Source organism: Myxocyprinus asiaticus, chromosome 5, assembly GCF_019703515.2.
Source record: "Myxocyprinus asiaticus isolate MX2 ecotype Aquarium Trade chromosome 5, UBuf_Myxa_2, whole genome shotgun sequence".
Classification (NCBI taxonomy): domain Eukaryota; kingdom Metazoa; phylum Chordata; class Actinopteri; order Cypriniformes; family Catostomidae; genus Myxocyprinus; species Myxocyprinus asiaticus.
This window is the reverse complement of record NC_059348.1, coordinates 7,026,113-7,048,374: the sequence shown is the minus strand read 5'-3', so window position 1 is coordinate 7,048,374 and position 22,262 is coordinate 7,026,113. Positions and strand designations below refer to the sequence as shown.

Below are 22,262 nucleotides of genomic sequence, written 5' to 3'. Positions count from 1 at the left end.
TAATGTTGTTTACTTACCAGAGCCATAGCTTCATTTCACCAGTCAAGTAGCAATGAAGGGGTAGATCAGGGATAAAAACAAAGGTTTTTTCTCTTTTTTTATGATTAACACTTTTTATTGATTCTTATATAAACACAGTACAAAGAACAATATACAGAATCAACCATTATCCCCTTTTAACTCCCAGTAATTCCCTATCCCCCCAGGGGCGTTTACGATTTTTCTGAGGCCCCAATTTAGAAAAATGTTTGCTTAAAAAATTACATAAAATAGATTTTAAATAATAATTTTAAATTCATCCTATCAGCCATTGTAGCCAAGTACATTCAAAATGTTTAATGAAATAAAAATCTAGTTAAAGATAATTAACACATATTTTCCAGTTTTTCCAAAACACAGTGATTAAAAAAAAAAAAAGCAATACACATATTTTTACAAAACACTTTTTATTTTTTTAATGAACAGGGTGTGCAAAACCCACTACTTCACTCACTAACATTTTGGAATTCAGTTGTCATTTATTATTATAACTCAACAATTATTTATTGTTGTCCAGTTAGCAATTATAATATGATACAGTATTATTTTTTATAACTCTGAAGATTTATTGTATACAATAGTAATAGATTTCTGTCTTATTTACTTTTTCACCTGGAAGCAGTGTATTGTTCAACATGTTGCAAAAGGCAGTATTTTATGTAAGCATCGTAGGCAACATTCGTAACAGTATTGTAACAGTAAACATACAAGGCACTGCGGACCCTCAGCACACTAGAGCAGAAGGGGGGGAAAACATTGCCGTTTATCAAGCGCTGAAACTTTGCAGAACAATCTGGAATAATGTTAAACATTGTAACAGTCACCTCTTTGCAACCTGAACTTGTTCAGAACGTTAAATCTTTGTGACACCTGTGCTAAAAACAATCAAGATGAAGCACAACGAATAAAACAGAACGCAGGTGTCTCGACATGCGTTTTTGAGACCTAACGTTCTTTTAACTTGACACAGAGTCTTAAAATGTGCCGGTCCTGCATGAGACACTGAAGAAATAATGAGACGTGGTGCAGCAGGTATGGACGTTCGTCCAGTGCGTATTTACAAAGGAAAACAATGGAAAAACAGAGCAGATGCACGCAAAAACACGTTCGGTATGAACAGCCCCTAACACATCCGTTTGCGCGTATGTGAGTGAGAGTGCATGGGCGAAACAAGTTTGGAATGACTGTATATTTTTTCATAAATTAGAAATCCAAACTCAAAGTCCTACTTGAAAAACTGACTTAAAAACCCGGCGGACCTCCTAGTGAACTGCTCTGAGAACGCTGACAACAGCGTATTCATGCGTGTACCTAGAACAACATGTCAAACCTCAAGCGTTGTTTGCTGAGTTTTCCTACCAGGGTGGGGGCCCCCCGATGTGCGGGGCCCCATGCAATTGCGTGGTTTGCGTGGTGGTTAAAACCGCTACTGCATCCCCCACCCAATCCCCAACCCCACCCTCAACCTAACCCTCAACAGACATCATTGTGGTCAAAGCCAGAGTCACACACATATAAACACACACAAAAAATATGTATAACAAATCAACAATTAAAGAGAGATAAGGAGAAAATAAAAATTCCACAAAGGATACATTTCACAATTTCTACAGAATCATGTTTCTCTCCACATGGTCCTCACCGAGAGCCCTCCATAAAGGTTAAGTACTTATCCCATTTCTTACCATATGCGTCTAATCTGCCAAGCTGTTTATATAACATCTTTTCAAATATCACCACCCTGCCCAATTCGGTGAACCATTCTAGAAATGAGGGAGCGTATTTTTACTTCCATCCTCTAAGAATTATCTGTCTGCCAATCATTACACTAGTTTGGACCCAGCTTTTTGTATATTTTTCACCTACTTTAATAACCGCCTCATCACCCAATATACATAGTCTAGGGTAGAATGAAATTTTAGTATTTAAAGCCTCACAGATAAAGTTCTGGACTCTTACCTAGAATTCTTGAATCTTAGCACAGAACCACAGAGCATGGGCCATGTCCTCCAACTGACATCGGCAGCAAGTAAGCGTGTCTTTTAAACCAAGCCTAAACAATCTAGAGGGAGTCCAGTAGAAACTATGTAAAATCTTAAACTGAATAAGGTGTACCCTTCCATTCCTAGACATAGTTTCAACATTATTTAAAATACTGTCCCACTCCCCATCCTCCAATACCAAGTTCAAATCTCTTTCCCATTAGCTCTTAAGAGCTGTTAAGGCTCCATCACCCAGACTCTGAATCAAAAAGGAATAATACACTGACGCATCATGACCCTTTCCAAAGGCTGTGAGTACCGTACAAAGTGTCTGCATCCTCAGGGGGCTGTGTACTACTACCAAAAATAGTACAAATTAAATGGCACAGCTGTAAATACCTGAAAAATTGAGACCTAGAAATCCCAAATTGTTGTGTTATATTTTCAAATGATCTCAAATAAATTTTCATAAAGGTCACCAAATGTTGCAACACTTCTCTCAATCCATTCTTTCCAGCAAAATGGGGACTTGTTAATACATCATTTGGAGCTCAGCCATATACTTTAGGAAACAATTGGGTAAGTATCAAAATGTAACATACGAGAATCCTTTGTCCATACTGAATGTAAGTGTGAAATAATAGGATACATTTTTACTTCTCTAGGCAATTTAATAGAAAGACTTTGCAGTGGTGAGACTGGGGCAAGGACCGCTTGTTCAATGCTGTACCAGGGAAGGGCTCTCTCTGATGGAAGAGACCAATGGGCCAAGTGTCTAAGATTAAAAGCATAGTAAGAAAACAACATTTTGGGGAGGCCTAAACATCCTTTGTCAGTTGGTCTATGTAACTTACTGAAATGCAATCGAGGTCGTTTACCATTCCAAATTAAAGACTTAGATATCCTATGAAACTGTTTAAAATAAGAAAGAGGAACTTCTAGAGCAGGGGTCGGCAACCTGTGAGGGGTAATCACTGGCATGCCAGAAACGGCGAGAGAGCAGCAGACTATTTCATTTCTATGAAATGCCGCACCTGCATTCCAATCTACATCTTAATGTCATCTGTCCTCGTGATCACGCAGCGTGTTTTCATGAGCTGAATGGGAGGCTAAACAAAAAGTTAAAATGTGACGAGACTGCAGTATACCCAACAGACTCGTGCAGCGCATGCAAGCCATTCGCGCATCACTTTCGGTTAATCGTGTGAGTAAACGCCCGCTTTGCTTCGGTCAGGCTGCGCGGATGACAGTCTACTGTACATTCCTTGTTTCACTGGTTTCTTTTTGCTTTCAGATCAACACGAATTTAATAAGGAAAACATCACTATTAATCCTTGAGATTTCCAACCCAGCATACAGGTACACCCTCCTTAAACCATGGTTACACTCAAAATGACATTAAATGATTAAAAGAGAAAACAAGCCCACATTGTGGGGTCAAAAAATCGGAGTCTATTCAAAATATACATTAAACCTGGAAATAAAGTTTTAGGATTTTGCAGGTGTGATTCACCGAAAAGGGCTAAATAGTTTGATCGGCTTCTGATGCGCGAATGGCTTGCATGCGCAGCCTGAGTCTTGTGACACTTTAATAGTGTTTAGCCTCCCATTCAGCTGATGAAATCATGCTGCGTGATCATGAGGAAGAATTATATCAAGATGTAGATAGCCTGCTTCTCTCTCGCTGTTGTTTCCTGACTAGTGATTACATAATATAAGAAATATTTAAGACTACACACAATTTCTTGTTCAGTAATCAAATTAGCAAATTTGTGACATTAACTGTGTTAACTCATTTTGTGCAAAAGGACTGGTTGTCTTTCATTAAAACACATTCACAAAATGCAGACAAAATTCACATGCAGGATCATAATTGTATCATAATCATCAGGTTTTGCACACATTTTTCACTCAAACTATTATGCTGATAATATAATTTGTAATGAAAAATAAATGATAAAATTAGAAAAATGCAAAATAGGAACATTTTTACAAGTGGACTCAAACTTCGGAAAACCACATACATGCGCATGTTTTGTTTTTGTTTGTTTTTTTGGTGGGTGAGGGCTGGCACAGCCATTGACCAGGAAAATAAAAAATGCCAATTCATGTCAAAAAGGTTGCTGACCCCTGTTCTAGAGGGAGGAACAGCAGTAGATAATTGAATTAGGGAATACAATTCATTTTTATAACATTGACCTTCCCAGCCATAGACAAAGCCATAGAAGCCCACCTTCAACATCACACGAGAAACTTAATGAGTGGGTCAAAATTAACTAATGAAATCTCTCAAATTTGCTGGAAATAAAATGCCTAAATGCCTAATGCCTTGCTTAGACCATTGAAAGGTGCCAGATTGGAGAGCTGTGGTAGGGCAATATGCTATCAGAACCAGAGCTTCGATTTAGAACAATTCACCTAATATCCTGAAAAAGTAATTAATAAAAAAATTAATAATTCTATGGAGGGTAAGCAAAGATCTAGGGTTGGAGACAAATAATAATATTATCTGCGTAGAGTAGAAGTTATGCACTACACCTCCTGCTACAACACCACACCTCTTTTCTTATTGCGACTGCTAATGGTTCCAGGGCAAGTCAGAACAATAAAGGGGAGAGAGGAAAGCCTTGCCGGGTTCCCCTACCAAGAGAAAAATAATCTGAAATCCATTAGTTTGCACTGCCACTAGCGGATGTTTATAAAGTAACTTAATCCACCCAATAAAAGTGGTCCCAAACCCATACATTTCCAAAATCTTAAAAAGATAGTCCCATTCCATCCTATCAAACGCCTTCTCGGCATCAAGTGAGATGGCAGCGATTGGGGTCTGATTATTCGCAACTGACCAAATAATGTTTATAAAATGTGTAATATTGTCAGAAGAACTATGACCATGAATAAACCCCACTTGATCTATATGCATAAGAGATGTAATAACTCTGTTTAATTGATTAGTCAGAATTTGACAATATTTTTACATCTCACTGAATCAGCGAAATTGGACGATAAATTTTACATTCATTTGGGTCCTTATCTTTTTTAAGAATGACACTGATCAGGGCTTGTGTCATGGTTGATGGTAGTTCCACATTCTTTAATGACAGTGTAAACTTCTAACAAAAGTGGAGCCAGTTGTGACATAAGATCAAAAAAATTCTGCGGTAAAACCATCTGGCCCCGATGCCATGTTGGCAAGGCTTTAATTACATCAACAAGCTCCTCCAAAGTAATATCCAGATAGTTTTTTTGATAATTCGTCAATTTAGGAAGTTCTAATGGTTCTAAGAAATTGCTAATATTCTTATCGGTAGACAAAGATGTGGAACTATAAAGATCGAAATAGAAATCTATAAAGGCCTTATTAATATATGGCAGAAATAAATATATTGCCTCCAGAAGACTTCACTGCAGGAATGGTGGAAGAAAACGCTCTCTGTTTTATGTCTCTGGTAAGGGTTTCCCTGCCTTGTCTCCCGACTCAAAGTATGTCTGTCTTGCCCTGAATAAGCAAAACTCTACCTTCTGTGACAAAATAGTGTTGTACCTATATTGTAGCTGAGTCAGCTCTCTGGATGACATTCAATGCTTCAACTGTGTTTCAGCACTTTTAATACTCTTTTCCAATTCTATGAATTCCTGTGCTTTGATATTTTTAATGAGTGAGGAATATTGTATAATCCGCCATCTAAGGACTGCCTTAAGCGCCTCACATGCCACACCCACAGAGGACACTGAGGACCAATTGGTTTCTACATAAACACTGACTTCTCTCTTTAACATTTGTTGAAATTCAGGGTCTTGTAGAAGGGATGTTTTAAAGTGCCATCTGTATGATTTTCTTTTATATATATGCGGCAACATCTCTAAACACACCAAAGCATGATCTGAAACTTAAATGTTCCCAATTGAGCAATCAGTGTTAAAAGGAATGAGTGACAGACAAAATCTATTCTAGAGTAAAACTTATGAACTGATGAAAAAAATGGTATAATCCCTTCCACATGGATTCAGATATCTCCAAATGTATGTAAGACCAAGATTTGTACACATCTTCTGTAGTGTCAACATTGCTCTAAAGGGTCTACACACTTTTGCATCACTCAAGGACCGGATCCATTAACAGATTGAAGTCTCCACCCAAAACCATATCATGGAGGATCCCAGCTGCTTGTAACTTTACCTCAAGATCTATAAATTCTGATCATCAGTGTTGGGTGCATAAATATTAGCCAATATAACACTCTGCCCCTGTATTTAAACCAAAACTATAATGACTCTTCTGAAATTATCTTTGATCTATTTGAGACATTTAAATTGTATGATTACTAATCAATGTTTGGCTCCCCTGCTCTTACTTGAACCAGCACTGCAAAACGCATACCCACCCCATGCCCTACCAACCCTAATAGCAAGCATAGTCGGCCCAATAGAGTGTTGGCACTATCGGCTGAAGACCGTGTCGGCTGAAGTACTGTCTCACTTGGTCAGGCCAAGTCTGGCATGGTGTAGTTAGACTGACTACATTGCACTGCACCTGGCCTGATTATGGCTTAAGTTATGTAAGGCCTTGTCCAGACTGCCACTAAAAATCAGATTTTTTGCATATCCAGATTGTATCCAGATGAGTTTGATAGTCTGGCAGCAAAAAAAACACATGAAATCAGATTTTTCCGAATCCTGATTCAAACCACATCGGGAGGTGGTTTGAAATGCAACTGAAATCTGATTTTTTCAGATGCGTCTCAGTCCAGACACTCTGGCTGCTCAAATTGGATTTCAAATGGTCTTTTGCATCACTCTTAATGTGACACACAACAATGACGTCAAAAACGGTGACTGCATCACGGAACATCACAATATTTACTCCTCCATCGCTGAGTTTTTCTTGTGTGATCTGTGACTGGACAGGGTGCTTATTTGGAGAGTGAGATGATGCACCTGACACAGACCAGCTGTCATGCTGTTTGGCAGCAATTATAAAATATTTTGCTGCAGACGGACACGGCTCGATTCTGTGGAGCGACAATCAGCCCACTAGCTGTGGAACGGCCACAGTATGACTGCCTATTTATTTGAATCCTGCAGAGCATAAAACTGAGCTCACTTTTGACGCCATCACCATCTGGTAAGTGGAGCACTGATTGAATTTTGTGAGATGTTAAACATGCATGGCACAATCAAAAAGTTTGGCAAGGAACTGTTTGCTACCTAGTTAAAAGCCTGAATTCTCCAATAAGTTAAGATTGCTAGCACGCATGGTTAATTAGTCAGAACATTTTAATGGCGATAAAAAGAAAGTAGAAAGTAAGCTAGTCCTGAGGTGCAGGAATCGTTAAGCAATCCTTTGATGTCAAAATAAATGATCCAGACCTTTTTTGACCTCTGTTTTGTTTTTTTCCGATTAACATTTTTATTGAGTCAACCATTAAATATATACATAGCAGAACACACATATACAGAATCAATATACAACCCCCACTACCCCCCCCCCCAAATCCCCCACCCGACCCCCAACAACACCCCAGTGGTCACACAACCATAGACACACAACAAAAATAAATAAATAAATTAATTAATTAATAAAATAAATAAATAAATAAATAAAACAATCACACACATAAAACGCCTACACCTCTCTCTCCACTGTCCCTCCCCGAGAGCCATCCAAAAAAGACAGATATCTGCCCCACTTGTTCGCAAACATGTCCAGACTCCCCAGTCTTCTGGATACCCCCTCCTCAAGAGCTGCCATTCTGGCCATCTCTGAACACCACTCCTGAAAATGGGGCACTCCAGCCGACTTCCAGCTCCTCAAAGTGATCTGTCTGGCGATCATAACACTAGAAAGGACCCAGTTTTTCACGTGCTTATTCTCCAAATTAATGACTGCCCCATCTCCCAAGATACAGAGTCTGGGACAAAATAAAATTTGAGAGGCCAAAACCTCACACATAAAACTCTGAATCCTCATCCAAAATTCCTGCATCTTAACACATCCCCAAAAGACATGGGTTTTGTCTCCATCTTCTAATTGACATCGCCAGCAGGTGGGTGTGTCTTTAAGACCAAGCCTATACAATCTAGAGGGGGTCCAATAGACTCTATGTAAAATCTTAAATTGCATGAGGCGAACCCTTGTGTCTCTAGATGCAGATTTGCCATTTTTTAGAATCCCAGCCCACTGTCCCTCCTCCAATACTAAATTTAGATCTTTCTCCCATAATCTCTTAAGAGAAGTTGAAGTTCCGTCTCCCAGACTCTGAATTAGTAGGGAGTAATACACCAATGCCTCATGACCTTTTCCAAAAGCAGTAATCACCTCTCCCAGAGTGTCTGCCGCTTTAGGAGGGTATAAACCACTCCCAAAAACAGTACAGAGCAGGTGGCGCAGCTGTAAATACTTACAGAACTCAGATCTAGGAATCCCAAAAAGTTGAACCAAATTTTGAAAGGATCTCAACACTCCATTCTCATATAGGTCACCGAGTGTAGTAACCCCCCTCCCAATCCACTCTGACCAGCAAAAAGGGGACTTGTTGATGCATAGTTTGGGGTTCAGCCATATGCTCGAGGCAACATTTAAAAAAATGTCAGAATTAAACAGTCTGGACACTTTATCCATACCGAGTTCAAGTGCGAGATAACGGGATGTACTTTAGCTTCTTCGATTAATTTGATAGAAAGGCTCTGCAGTGGCGAAATAGGGGCAAGAACTTCCTGTTCTATACAGAACCAGGGAGGGGCTCTCTCAGTTGGAAGCGACCAATGAGCCAAATGTCTGAGACTGAATGCATAATAATAAAATAAAATCTTGGGTAGGCCTAGCCCACCTTTGTCAATCGGCCTATGTAACTTATTGAAATGTAATTTGGGACGCTTACCATTCCAAATGAAAGACTTTGCTATGCTATCAAATTGCTTGAAATAAGAGAGGGGTACATCTACAGGGAAAGACTGCAGTAAGTAATTGAATTTTGGAAAACAATTCATTTTAATAACATTAACCTTCCCAATCATAGATAAATGTAATGAAGCCCACCTGCCCACATCACTCGAAAACAGTTTTATTAAGGGGTCAATAGGAACTCTAACTATATCACACAAATTTGCTGGAAAAGAAATACCCAAATACTTAATGCCCTGTTTGGGCCACTGGAAAGCACCCGGCTGGAAAGCCATTTCTGGGCAGTATGCTGTCAGAGCCAAAGCTTCGGATTTAGACCAATTGACTCTATATCCTGAAAACTTAGAAAAGGAATTAATAATTCTGTGGAGGCAAGGCATAGATCTACACTGGTCAGAGACAAATAATAGAATATCATCTGCATAAAGCAAGAGTTTATGTGCCATACCTCCCGCCACCACCCCTGGAAAATCAACCTCCTTTCTTATTGCGGCTGCTAATGGTTCCAGGGCAAGACAGAACAATAATGGGGAAAGAGGGCAACCCTGCCAGGTGCCCCTATCCAAAGTAAAATAATCTGAAATTAGTCCATTTGTTTATACCGCCACTACTGGTTATCTATAAAGTAACTTAATCCATCCAATAAACATACTCCTGAACCTGTATATTTCCAAAACCTTAAAAAGATAATCCTATTCTACCATATCAAACGCCTTTTCGGCATCAAGTGAGATGGCAGCGACCGGAGATCGTTCATTCGCTACTGACCACATGATATTGATGAGACGCCTAATGTTATCAGAAGAGCTACAGCCCCGATTAAACCCCACCTGATCTATATGTATAAGTGATGTCATAACTTAATCGATTAGCCAAAATTTTTGACAAATTTTTTACATCTAACTGGATCAGGGAAATTGGACGGTAACTTTTACACTCGCTTGGATCTTTGTCCGTTTTAAGAATCAGACTGATCAGGGCTTGTGTCATGGTTGGAGGAAACTTTCCGTTCTTTAATGATTCTGTATAAACTTCTAACAAAAGTGGAGCCAGTTCTGTAGCATAAGATCTAAAAAATTCAGCAGCAAAACCATCTGGCCCCGGAGCTTTGCCTGTAGGTAAGGCCTTAATTACCTTGTCAAATTCCTCCAAGGTTATCTCAGAATCAAGACAATTTCTTTGCTCAGTTGTCAGTTTAGGAAGTTTTAATGGTTCCACAAAGTTTCTAATATCTTCATCAGTAGACGAAGACGTAGAACTATAATGATCAATATAGAATTCTTTAAAAGCATTATTAATATCAGTGGCCGAGGTAAATATTTCACCACCAGCAGATTTCACTGAGGGAATAGTAGAAAAAGACTCTCTCTGCTTTATATATCTAGCCAAAAGCTTCCCTGCTTTGTCCCCTGACTCAAAGTATGACTGTCTTGCCCTGAATAACCAAAACTCCACTTTCTGCAACAAAATAGCATTATATCTGTATTTCAGTCTAGTCAATTCTCTGAGGCCATCAGACGACATTCTGCACTTCAGCTCTGCCTCTGCACTTTTAATATTCTCTTCCAACTCCACAAGTTTTCATGCTTTGGATTTTTTGGTGAATGAGGCATACTGTATGATCCGACCCCTAAGAACTGCCTTAAGTGCCTCCCAAGCCACACCCACAGAGGATACTAAAGACCAGTTGGTCTCCGTATAAACATTGATTTTGGTCTTTAACATTTGTTGGAAATCAGGATTTTGCAAAAGGGATACATTAAAGTGCCAACTATATGATTTCTTTTTCTCCGTATATGGCAACATCTCCAAACTCACCAGGGCATGATCTGAGACTAAGATGTTTCCAATTGAGCAATCCACAACAGATGAAATGAGGGACTTAGATATCAAAAATAAATCTATTCTAGAATAAATCTTATGGACTGATGAAAAAAATGTATAGTCCCTACCAGATGGGTTCAAAAGTCACCAAATATCTGCAAGACCAAGATTTGTACACATCTTGTGAAGTGTCACCGTTGCTCTAGGGGGCTTACACACTTTTGCTTCACTATGATCAAGGACTGAGTCCATCAAAAGATTAAAGTCTCCTCCCAATATTATATCATGAGGGGTGCCAGCGGCTTGCAACATCCCTTCAAGATCTATAAAAAAGCCCTGATCATCAGCGTTAGGAGCATAAATATTAGCCAAAATCAACCTTTGCCCCTGAATTTCAGTTAAAACTATAATGACTCTTCCTAATTTATCTTTAATCTGTTTGAGAAATTTTAATTGTAGATGTTTATCAATATAATGACTCCCCTACTCTTACTTGAGCCAACGCTAAAGAAAACATGTCCACCCCATATCTTCCCAAATTGTTCAGCTTCCTGCGGGGAAAGATGTGTTTCTTGAAGAAACACATTATCATAATTCTTACATTTAAGAAAATAAATAACCTTCCTTCTTTTTATGGGGTGCCCCAACCCATTCACATTCCATGTGGAGAGAGACAACTTATTCATATTAACATTTGACATATTGATATAATAAAAATAAATAAATTGTGTGTCAAAAACAAGATTACACAGACCACATTCCCCATTAATGCAACAATCAAACCCTGAACTTCCCCCTGATCAAAACAAACAGAAAAAAGAAGAACGTGCGCATTAACCCCGCGCACGACAGCGCCAACCGGCATTAATCCCTTAAAACTCAAAGAGTCCATGTACGCCTACGAGAGCCCCCGCGACAACTTTGCCATCGGATTGCTCGAAGGTGTGCTCCTCCACAAAATAAACTCCAGCTGATATAAAGCCGTTCAGTTTCCTCGGACAGACAAGCAATTGTTCAGTGAGCCAGCTGTTATGAGTTCAGCGGATGACATAATCATTCCAATGTCCCGTAAAAATACTCAACAAAACAGACTCCAGCCAGCAGGAGGAATAAGCACAAAGGACAAACAGATTTATCCACAGCTGTTCCAAAGGAGTGATATTCAACAGAACAAGCTCCAGCCGCTAGGCGGAGCCAGCACGAAAAACAAAACCGGCATCCCGGTTCCTCGGATGATCAAGAGCCAAACTAACTCGGAGGCCACTAAAAAAAAAATACACCATAACTTACTCAACCCGTCAACTTTATAAAAGATGTCCTTTATGTGAGCATGTAGATATTTTGTGGTCATCCAAAGTGTCCATTCTCGATCTGGCCGGAAACTTCAGTGTAAAAAAGATCTTCCATCAATGCAAAAGTTTCTTGGAGTCATGCCACAAAACAAACTCCAGCCGCTAGGCGGAGTCAACGCAAAAAGAAACAAAAATGGCACCCAGCTTCCTCAGATAATAGAGTTCCTGAACCGCAAGTCAGTCCACTAATATAAGAAACATCAAATGGCTTACTCACTCCAATGTATTTATGAAAGAGAGTGCCTGTTTTGGACAAGTAAATACTTTGCAACCATTCTTCGTTTCTATTCTCAGTTTGGCCGGGAACATCATTGCAAAAGTGATCTTCTGCTGGTGTAAGAGTTTCTTACATTCCTTGAACCGATCGCGTTTCTCTCTTGTCGAATTTGCAAAGTCCGGGAACAAGAAAATATTATGGTTCTTCCAAGAAAGCTTTCTTTTGCTCCTCACCTGGCGCAACACCAGATCTTTATCGGATGATCTCAGAAATTTGGCCAAAATCGATCGGGGCCTATCTCCCTCAGCAGATCTGCGAGCCGGGACTCTGTGAGCTCGCTCGATTTCCAGCTTGTGGCCTGTTATGTCGAGCAGACTTGGGAAGAGCTCGTCTAGGAATTTCACCATATCTCTGCCCTCTTCATGCTCAGGAATTCCAACAATTCGTATGTTATTCCTTCGGCTCATATTTTCAAAATATTCCAGTTGTTCCGAAATTAATTCCAAATCTGTTTTGAACATGGGCGGATTAGTGGATAATTCCCTTTCCGATGACTCAAGATAATCGATTCGTTTTTCAACTTCTGTCACTCTTGTAAACAACTCAAAGAATTTTGTTTCCATCGCCGTAATCGATCGACGTATTACAGCGAGATCTTCCAAGTCAGCAACAACCTTTGTCAGCATTACCGACATGTTGGACAGTTGACGGTGAATTTCATCTACCGATGTGCCGTTCAAATCGAGTCCCTGTCTCGCAGTCCCGCCAGAGGCCAGATTATAACATGAAAATAATTAAAAAACTAGCAAAGTTCGCAGAGCTCGTGTCTCACACGTCTGCTTCTCGCATGGCGTCCCCGGAAAACCGACCTCTGTTTTGTTATAAATATCTTATAGTGACAGTAATTTAATAATTTATGTCAGGAGGTATGCAAAATCAAAAACAGAGTCCATAGCTTTAATATGAAATATGAGCCTCTTATGCATCACTGAGAAAACAACTCCTGTAGACTTCTCATTAGAGCCCTTTACTAAACAACATCCCTTAGGGCTTTTAGTCCAAAAGTGTGCACATTTGGAGAAAAACTTATGAATATGTTTACTTCAGTTTTCTTTAGAAGGGAGTATTATTATTATTTTATTTTTTTCTATTTTTACCAAAAATGGGACGATGCTAGCATAGTGGAGCGCTAAACATTCTCATTTAATGTATGTTTCATTCATACTCGAAGCCAGAGGGCACCCTCTCAAAGAAAGCCCAAAACTGACTCATTGAAGTAATACAACTTTTATGATGTTCCAGGAAATCCCTTATATGGAGGCATCCAGCTATCATTGTAAAAGTTTTGACTGATGAAACATGAAGACAATAAACACACGATTGCAACAATATATGGTTTATCTGTGTTCTTCAAGCCATCTCGGGTATTTTCATATGTATAAAGTATATTTAAAATGCAATGCTAATCGACATAGCCTTTATCACAGTATAGAATACTATAAAATAATACATTTCTGCCACATTCTGTGATAGGAAGCCTCACCAGATCACAAACGAAAGCCTTTTCAAACACTCGCTGGCGAGTTTGGAGCAAAAACATGGTCTTAATCTCATAAATTGTCATGTTTTGACGCTATGCTAAGCTAACATGCTAGCTAGCCCTAATGCAGCTTTATGTTTTATGACTAATTTCGAAAAGTAAATCCACGTAAGATCACTGGAATGTTTTTTTTTTTTTTTTTTAAAGAAGGGCATTTGATACAGAGGCAAAGAAGTGAAGTGAGACGTTTGATCAAAGAAATTAGGGATTACATCAGTGTGAATAGAATGGCATCAGTCAACATAATAAACACAAAAGAATCATAATTAAAGACATATCTCGTCTGGACATGTGTGAATGTGTGCAGGAGACAGAACATGAATGGGGCAGTTTGCAGCACAAGACAATAGACTGAATGGATGCTTAGAAGATGGGAGTTAAAATCAGTTAGCATTTTATAGTCTCCTCTAAATAAAATCACATGGCATAGTCTTAAAATATTTCATAAAACTGAGTTTTAGAGATATCATTCTCAGATTTGAAACAGAACACAATCAGACTAGTGGCTTTAGCTGCATTGGGTTTCTGGACTGCAACAAGGCCAATTTAATATTTTTTGGCATAATTTTATGAAAATTATTTTCTAAAACCTTTACAACACATTTAAGCCAGTTTAATTGTCAGTTTCTGCTCACTGTCAGGGGAAAAGTGTAGTGCCAGTATTGAAGCACCCCTGTTTTTGTGAATATTGTATGGCATGTGTGATTTACTGTGATGTCTTATAAAGGGCATAGAATTTCAGTCTGATTGTTTAGAGAACTTATTGGGTTTTACAGTGTACTAGAACACATGGAATAATGATTAAAACCTTTGAATACAATTTCAGCCTGTGTGGTCATTGCTAGTTAAACTAATACACTGCTTAAGAGTTAATGGAAAGATAAAAGGGCCCAGAACTTGCATATCCCCTTTTGCACCCCTGAACATAAACTCAGCGCAAAAAAAAAAAAAAAAAAAAGAAACGTCCTCTCACTTTCAACTGCTTTTATTTTCAGCACAATTAACATGTGTAAATATTTGTAAGAACATAAGACAATTCAACAACTAAGACATAAACTGAACAAATTTCAGAGACATGTGACTAACAGAAATGGAATGTGTCCCTGAACAAAGCTGGGGTCAAGATCAAAAGTAACATTCAGTATCTGGCGTGGCCACCAGCTGCATCAAGTACTGCAGTGCATCTCCTCCTCCTCATGGACTGCACCAGTTTTGCCAGTTCTTGCTGCGAGATGTTACCCCACTCATCCACCAAGGCACTTGCAAGTTCCTGGACATTTCTGGAGGGAATGGCAAACAGGTCCCAGATGTGCTCAATTGGATTGAGATCCGGGATCTTCGCTGGCCAGTGACAAAACACTGACATACCTGTCTTGCAGGAAATCATGCACAGAATGAGCAGTATGGCTGGTGGCATTGTCATGCTGGAGGGTCATGTCAGGATGAGCCTGCAGGAAGGGTACCACATGAGGGAGAAGGATGTCTTCCCTGTAACGCACAGCTTTGAGATTGCCTGCAGTGCAACAAGCGCAGTCCGATGATGCTGTGTCACACTGCCCCAGACCATGACGGACCCTCCACCTTCAAATTGATCCTGCTACGGAGTACTGGCCTCGGTGTGACGCGCATTCATTTGACGATAAACGCAAGTCCGACCATCACCCCTGGTGAGACAAAACCATAACTTGTCAGTCAAGAGCACTTTTTGCCAGTCCTATCTGGTCCAGCGAAGGTGGGTTTGTGCCCATAGGTGACGTTATTGCCGGTGATGTCTGGTAAGGACCTGCCTTACAACAGGCCTACAAGCCCTCAGTCCAGCCACTCTCAGCCTATTGCGGACAGTCTGAGCACTGATGGAGGGATTGTGCGTTCCCGGTGTAACTCGGGCAGTTGTTGTTGCCATCCTGTACCTGTCCCGCAGGTGTGATACTTGGATGACTGATCCTGTGCAGGTGTTTTTACACATGGTCTGCCACTGCGAGGATGATCAGCTGTCCTTCCTGTCTCCCTGTAGTGCTGTCTTAGGTGTCTCACAGTATGGACATTGCAATTTATTGCCCTGGCCACATCTGCAAATTAGGCACATTCTCACAGATGGGCAGGGATCTTTCTTTTGATGTTTTTCAGAGTCAGTAGAAAGATCTCTTAGTGTCCTAAGTTTTTATAACTGTGACCTTAATTGCCTACCATCTGTAAGCTGTTAGTGTCTTAACGCCCGTTCCACAGGTGCATGTTCATTAATTGTTTATGGTTCATTGAACAAGCATGGAAAACATTGTTTAAAACCTTTACAATAAAGATCTGTAAAGTTATTTGGATTTTTACAAAATTATCTTTAAAATACAGTGTCCTGAAAAAGGGACATTTCTTTTTTTGCTGAGTTTATTTATAATAGACATTATATATACATAAATAGACATATTTATACTAGTGCAACATTTTTAATGTTAATTTTTTCACTTGTCTGTTTCCTTAGGTTGGAGAAAGAAAACCATCTCAGGTAAAAACATGGATAGGCATAGTCTTAGAAAACGAGCAGTGAAAAGGGTCAGTTCTATACTTGCTTCCTTTCACAATGAGTTACAGGCCTGTGGAGCTACAGAGAATGCTACAGTGAATATCTGTAATTCAGTGGAATACCAGGATCAGGGTGATCAGGGACAAATTTGTGACAGCGAAGATGATTCAAAGAATGATAATGACATAGAAAATGTCAGTACATCACTAACCGAGTCTTTGTGTGACTGGGCAGTTCATTTCAGGGTGTCTTTATTAGCTTTGACTTCACTTCTGGCTATCTTGAGAGTTCATCATCCTTTGCTACCAAAGGATGCCAGAACTCTTCTCAATACCACTACCTCCTACAGCATCCAAGTTGTTGCTGGTGGTACTTACCACTACATCGGCATTTTGAAAGATTTTGCAAAAAGCATGGAATGAATCTGGTGTCACATTACAAACAGGCAAGAATTCAAATTGCAGCTGCATGTAGATGGATTACCTTTTGTTTAAGAGTTCCTCAGTACAGTTCTGGCCAATCCTTGGCTTGCTACAGGGTGTTGTGAAAAAGCCAGTTATCATTGCTCTGTTTTGTGGCAACTCAAAGCCAAGTTGTCTGGTTGAGTATTTAAAAGATCTTGTCAGTGAGTTACAAGTGCTAAGCAAAGCATTTGTTATCAAGGGGAAACAGTGCTTCTTAAAGGTCACCTCTGTCATTTGTGATGCTCTAGCAAGAGCTTTCATTAAAGGAACAAAAGCTCACTCTTGTTACTCAGGTTGTGACAAGTGTGTCCAAACAGGTATTTATCTTAAACATAGGATGACATTTCCAGAAGTCAATAGCACACTCTGGACTGACCTGTCTTTTGAAGTGATGTCTGATGATGACCAACATGTCAGAAAGTCACCATTGATTGATGTAGGTATAGGTATGGTGTCATCCTTTCCTCATGATTACATGCATCTTGTCTGTCTTGGGATAGTACATAGACTGTTGGATTTGTGGATTGCATCAGGGCCCTTACTCTGCCACTTGTATTCTTATCAGATGAAGCTTATCTCTAAGGAACTAGTAGGCTTAAGAAGTTTCATTCCCATGGATTTTGCTCGTAAACCCAGATGGCTTTCAGAAAGGCTCAGGTGGAAAGTCACAGAGTTGAGACAGTTCTTGTAGTACACAGGGCCAGTGGTTCTCTGAAATGTGTCATCAGCTTCAGTCTACAACAATTTCATGTTGTTATCTGTTGCCATTTTTATCCTTGCAAGTCCTTCATTGTCTGCAGATCTTCACGACTTTGCACACATTACTTGTGTCATTTGTGACACATTTTGGTGAATTGTATGGTCCTGAGTTTGTTACTTACAATGTTCATGGGCTAACCCATCTTTCTGACGATGTTCGAATACACGGAAATCTGGACCTAATATCTGGATTTCCATTTAGGTAAGATGAAAAAGATAAGAATCTCGTTCCATCCACTAGCCCAGGTTATTTGGCGAATCTCTGAAATGGATCCTTTTACAAGGAATGATGAAGCTTCACATGGAAAGAGAAAGTTGCAAAAGGAGCATAACCGTGGCCCAGTTCCACTATCTATAGTGGGCATACCGGTACTTCAGTTCCAGGAGCTTGTCATAGATGGTACCAAAATGAATGTATCAAGCGAGGGAGACAGACATGTAAAGATTGGTGGCTGCATTGCTTTGATTGACAATATCTTTCAGTCTCAGGACAAGATATATATTGTCTTCAAGGAATATGAATTAGTGGAACCGTTTTTTGAGTATCCTCTGAATTCACGTGAGTTGGCTATCTACCTGGTTGGCAAAATATCATCAAGGCTGAAAATCATTGAGTTATTTGACCATGTTGAGAAATATGTGAGGTTACCAAAAAAGACAAATTTGTTGCAGTGCCACTACTGCACTTGTGTCAATGATTTCATTTAGCCCTTTTTTCTTGTGCAGCTTATTCAATTAAGCTGTGCCCTCCCCTTTTGTTAAAAGTTCTATGCAAAATTAAATTTAATTGAACAACCAAATTCAGTTTTGACCTCTTGATTTTTTATGCTCCACAACCAAAGCCAGCTTTGATGTCTGTTTAACACTATATCCCTTGGCAAAGTGTGTTATCATTGCAGGCCTTTACAGTACAAGACAACGCAGACAGCTTTTTTTCATATCTAATCATTCATAATCATATCTAAGTCTAATGTCTTTCATGTTTTACTTGTTCTGTTTTTTTTAAGCAGCTTAATACCATGTATTCACAAAAATGGGTGGTGAAAAAAACATGCATGTGTGCCAAAGTATGTTTATACCTGTCTATTTACTTGTCAAAACTAGAATTTTGTTCAAACAGATATGTTCAAGATTGCTGAATTTGTTGAAATGCACAAGGTGGAGCTGGTCCCAACAATTTGGGTGGAGAATGGCCAGTGCTGTTGGCCTAATTTGTTGAGGGGCATGGACTTCTACCAGGCTAATAAAACATGATGCTCCTAACCTTGACTGGGACTGGTGGGATGTCTGAACACTGTTTTCAACAGGTAAGTTTGATATTTTCATGCTAGGTTTCACTTATTCTGACATATTATTGGATACATGATCATTGGCTAAGATACATTATTACACAACGCTCTGGAATGCATGACTCTGATTGGTTGATCGCAGCATTCTGTGGTCCGTTAATAGATTATATTGTTGACTCAGCAGTATAACAGACTGTTGTTAGGCTTAACACTGTGTTTCCTATGGCATTTGTGCAATTCTTAGCCTGAGTCTAGCAAAGTACTACATTTTTGTCTCGTTGAGTGATCCTGAAGGTATTGAATAATGTTAAATGCAACTGTATTTTACAGAAAGCTATGAAGAGGGCAGGAGGAAGGCCAAAGAGGCAGAGACCTGGTCAGACCTCCAGTCAGAGGAGGAAGTGTCTGGGCAAAGATCACCAAGGCGTAAAACGTACAGATATTTGTTCAGCACATCACTATTACTATATCTTGATGCTTTCAGGCCAGATTTAAAGTCCTATTTTTCATGAAACATTGTAGAATTTGGCAATATAGTCAATATATCACAAGTTTACATTTAATTTTGATCAATTTAATTTTTTATTAAAATAGGAAGAGTGTCCGGATTGACCCCCTTGGAGGTCAGGAGCGTTGTTTGTTGGACTCGGAGGATGAGTCTGCCCCACCACCCAAACACATTCTTCCACATGCCCCAACTGTAAACTTCCCTACAGTCACCCCAAACACCAATTTCCCCCCTGTTCCCACCACCACTTTAGCAGCAGCAGCAGCAGCACCACATGGCTTGTTCACAGAGATGCTGAAGAACTGGCAGCCGATGGACGATATGCCATGTGAGTATATTCTTTTGCTTTCTGATTGACTTTCATTTGTAGGTATTTATTTGGTAGAAAATGTTTCCTCAATTTACTTAACACAGTATTCTCTTGTAGCGCTGCCAGGTTGTCAGACATTCCGAGGGGCCCCCCAGCAATCATCAGAACCAAGAAGGGCCAATGGTGATTTCCACTCAACAATCTTACTGGAATTTGTATAGGTTACGAATAAGACTAAGGATGGAGTTGTATAGTTTTTTAGTGTGTATATAATTTTTAAATATTGTAAACTTCTTTTATCATAGTCATGCTGAGGGAGGTGTTAACCAAATTAGAGATGGTGCTGGACCAACAAACCACTATCCTGAGATTGCTTCAACTGCGGGAGGTCCAGGTGCAGCCTTTAGATATTGAGGAAGGTTTACTGCCCCTGCAAGACCTTCCTCAACTGCTTAATTTGGAGCAAAGGTTGCAACAGAGCCCAGATTACAAGCAAAAACTGGTGAGGATTATTTATTTATTTATTTATTTTTTAACAATTGCTTGCACAATTACACAGCTACTGAAAATGTTTCTTTTTTCTCAAAACAACACACATAAACCCAAAACATAACATGTAACACCACTTTGATCTGAGGGAACAATTATGACCTAATCTTTGGTAGAGGAGGAAAACATGGAAAATACATTGGGCAGGGTTACTGCAGGAGTAGTGAGAAGCACTGACACAGATGACGAGGCAATACATGTTTATTAATTATTTATTTTTTATATTATTTTTATATAATATTATTATTTCATGTTTATTATTTTAAATCGATTTAAGGTAAACTGGTTGGGGCTTATTGGCGGGGCGGATATGCGCGACTGCACCTGGGACATGTTGAGGAGGGTGATTGCCAGCTCCCTGGCAAAGAACCTCAATTGGAGGGAACACAATGGAAAGACTTCACTGGCCTCTCACCAACATAGAGAGGTCGTGATTGGTAAGTATATCTGTTTACATACAGAATTAGCGGCTTCTCTCTCAGATGATATGCGTAATTAATGCTTAAGATTTCATAATGACCTTACAATATGTCTTCCTTTATTTCAAAGCTGCAGTTCGGAGAAATCCCCTCACAGCCAGTGCTGCTGAAATGGAGGTCGAGTGGACCATGAAGAGGTGGCTCCAGCTGGCAGCAGATCGAGAGGGTGGGTGCAAGAGAAGACTTTTGCAAAAGGAAAGTATTTAGAGTGTTTTACTTATTTTGTTGTTATTTGTTAATAAATGTTCATATTATAGTGTATAGTGTTTTAATTGTTTATAAAAGTCCTTGATGTTTTTAAATGGTTGAATTTATGTGTGTGTGTTGGTAGCTGGGTGGGTATATGTTCTTGTAAAGTGTAAGTATGTTTGGATGTGTAAGAGAGGATTTTTTTTCTGGTAAAATGAGTGAGTGAGTTTTGGTAGCTGGGTGACAGGGTTGGTGTGAGAGAATTTTATTTTTCTTTAAAAAATGTAAATATATTTGTTTTACTTATTTTGGTATTTGTTAATAAATGTTCATATTATAGTGTATTTTTAAATTGTTTATAAAAGTCCTTAATGTTTTTAAATGGGTGAATTTATGTGTGTGTGTGTGTTGTAGCTGGGTGGGTGGCTGTGTGTGAGAGAATGATACTTTTTTTCTTTAAATAATATACAGTAAATATATTTGACTTATTTTGTTGTTTAAAAAGTGTGTTGTTAATAAATGTTCGTATTATAGTGTATTGTTTAGTTTTTAATAAAAGCCCTTAATCTTTTTAAATGGTTGAATTTGTGTTTCCCTGCTAAAATGAAGTACATTTAGCAGTTTCTGGGACATATCTGGCCCGGGGATCAAGCTGACTCTCAGCCAGATCTGTCTTACAGTGTCTGGGCCACATAAAACAATATAAATCACTTTACAGTGTGCTGGCCAGATCTGGGCCACATCAATAGATAAGAGTCATTTTACAGGGTGTGGCCCACCCTGGGCTACAGGAAATTCTTTGTTTGTTTTCAGTGTGTGGACCAGTTTTGGGCCAGGGACCCAGCCAGAACTGGCCAGAACTGAAGCAAGGATGCAGCCCAGAGATGGGCCAGACAAATTTTGCTATCTGTTAAGCCTATCAGCTTCCTCTGAAAAATGGTGCATTTCTTGAAGGAACACTATATCATATTTAGACTGCATCATCAAAAATGTACTATGTGTAGTCTATATTTTTGATTAAGTGTAGGCAAAGTTACCCACTTACACCATTGATTTAATGAAAGCCATAGCTTTCCTCACCTTTTAGTCATGCAGAAATTTCGAGCACTCTTTGAATCTGTCTTGTTTCGCTTGTGTAACTTTGGCAGAAAAAGTCCAGGAAAAACCATAATGTTGCTGCCCTCCCAGCACAACTTGCCTTTATTCCTCACTGCTCGTAGAACAAAGTCTCTGTCTGCTGACAGCAAGAATTTTGCCAGGATCAGGGTCTGTCATCTGT

The 22,262-nt window shown here is 39.4% G+C and overlaps 1 protein-coding gene across 1 annotated transcript in view; it reads right to left on the bottom strand.

Annotated features, from left to right (window-relative positions):
• The window catches only part of LOC127440889 (gastrula zinc finger protein XlCGF7.1-like), a 151,688-nt gene that overhangs the window by 56,500 nt on the left and 72,926 nt on the right, over positions 1 to 22,262 (bottom strand). The window lies entirely within an intron of this gene.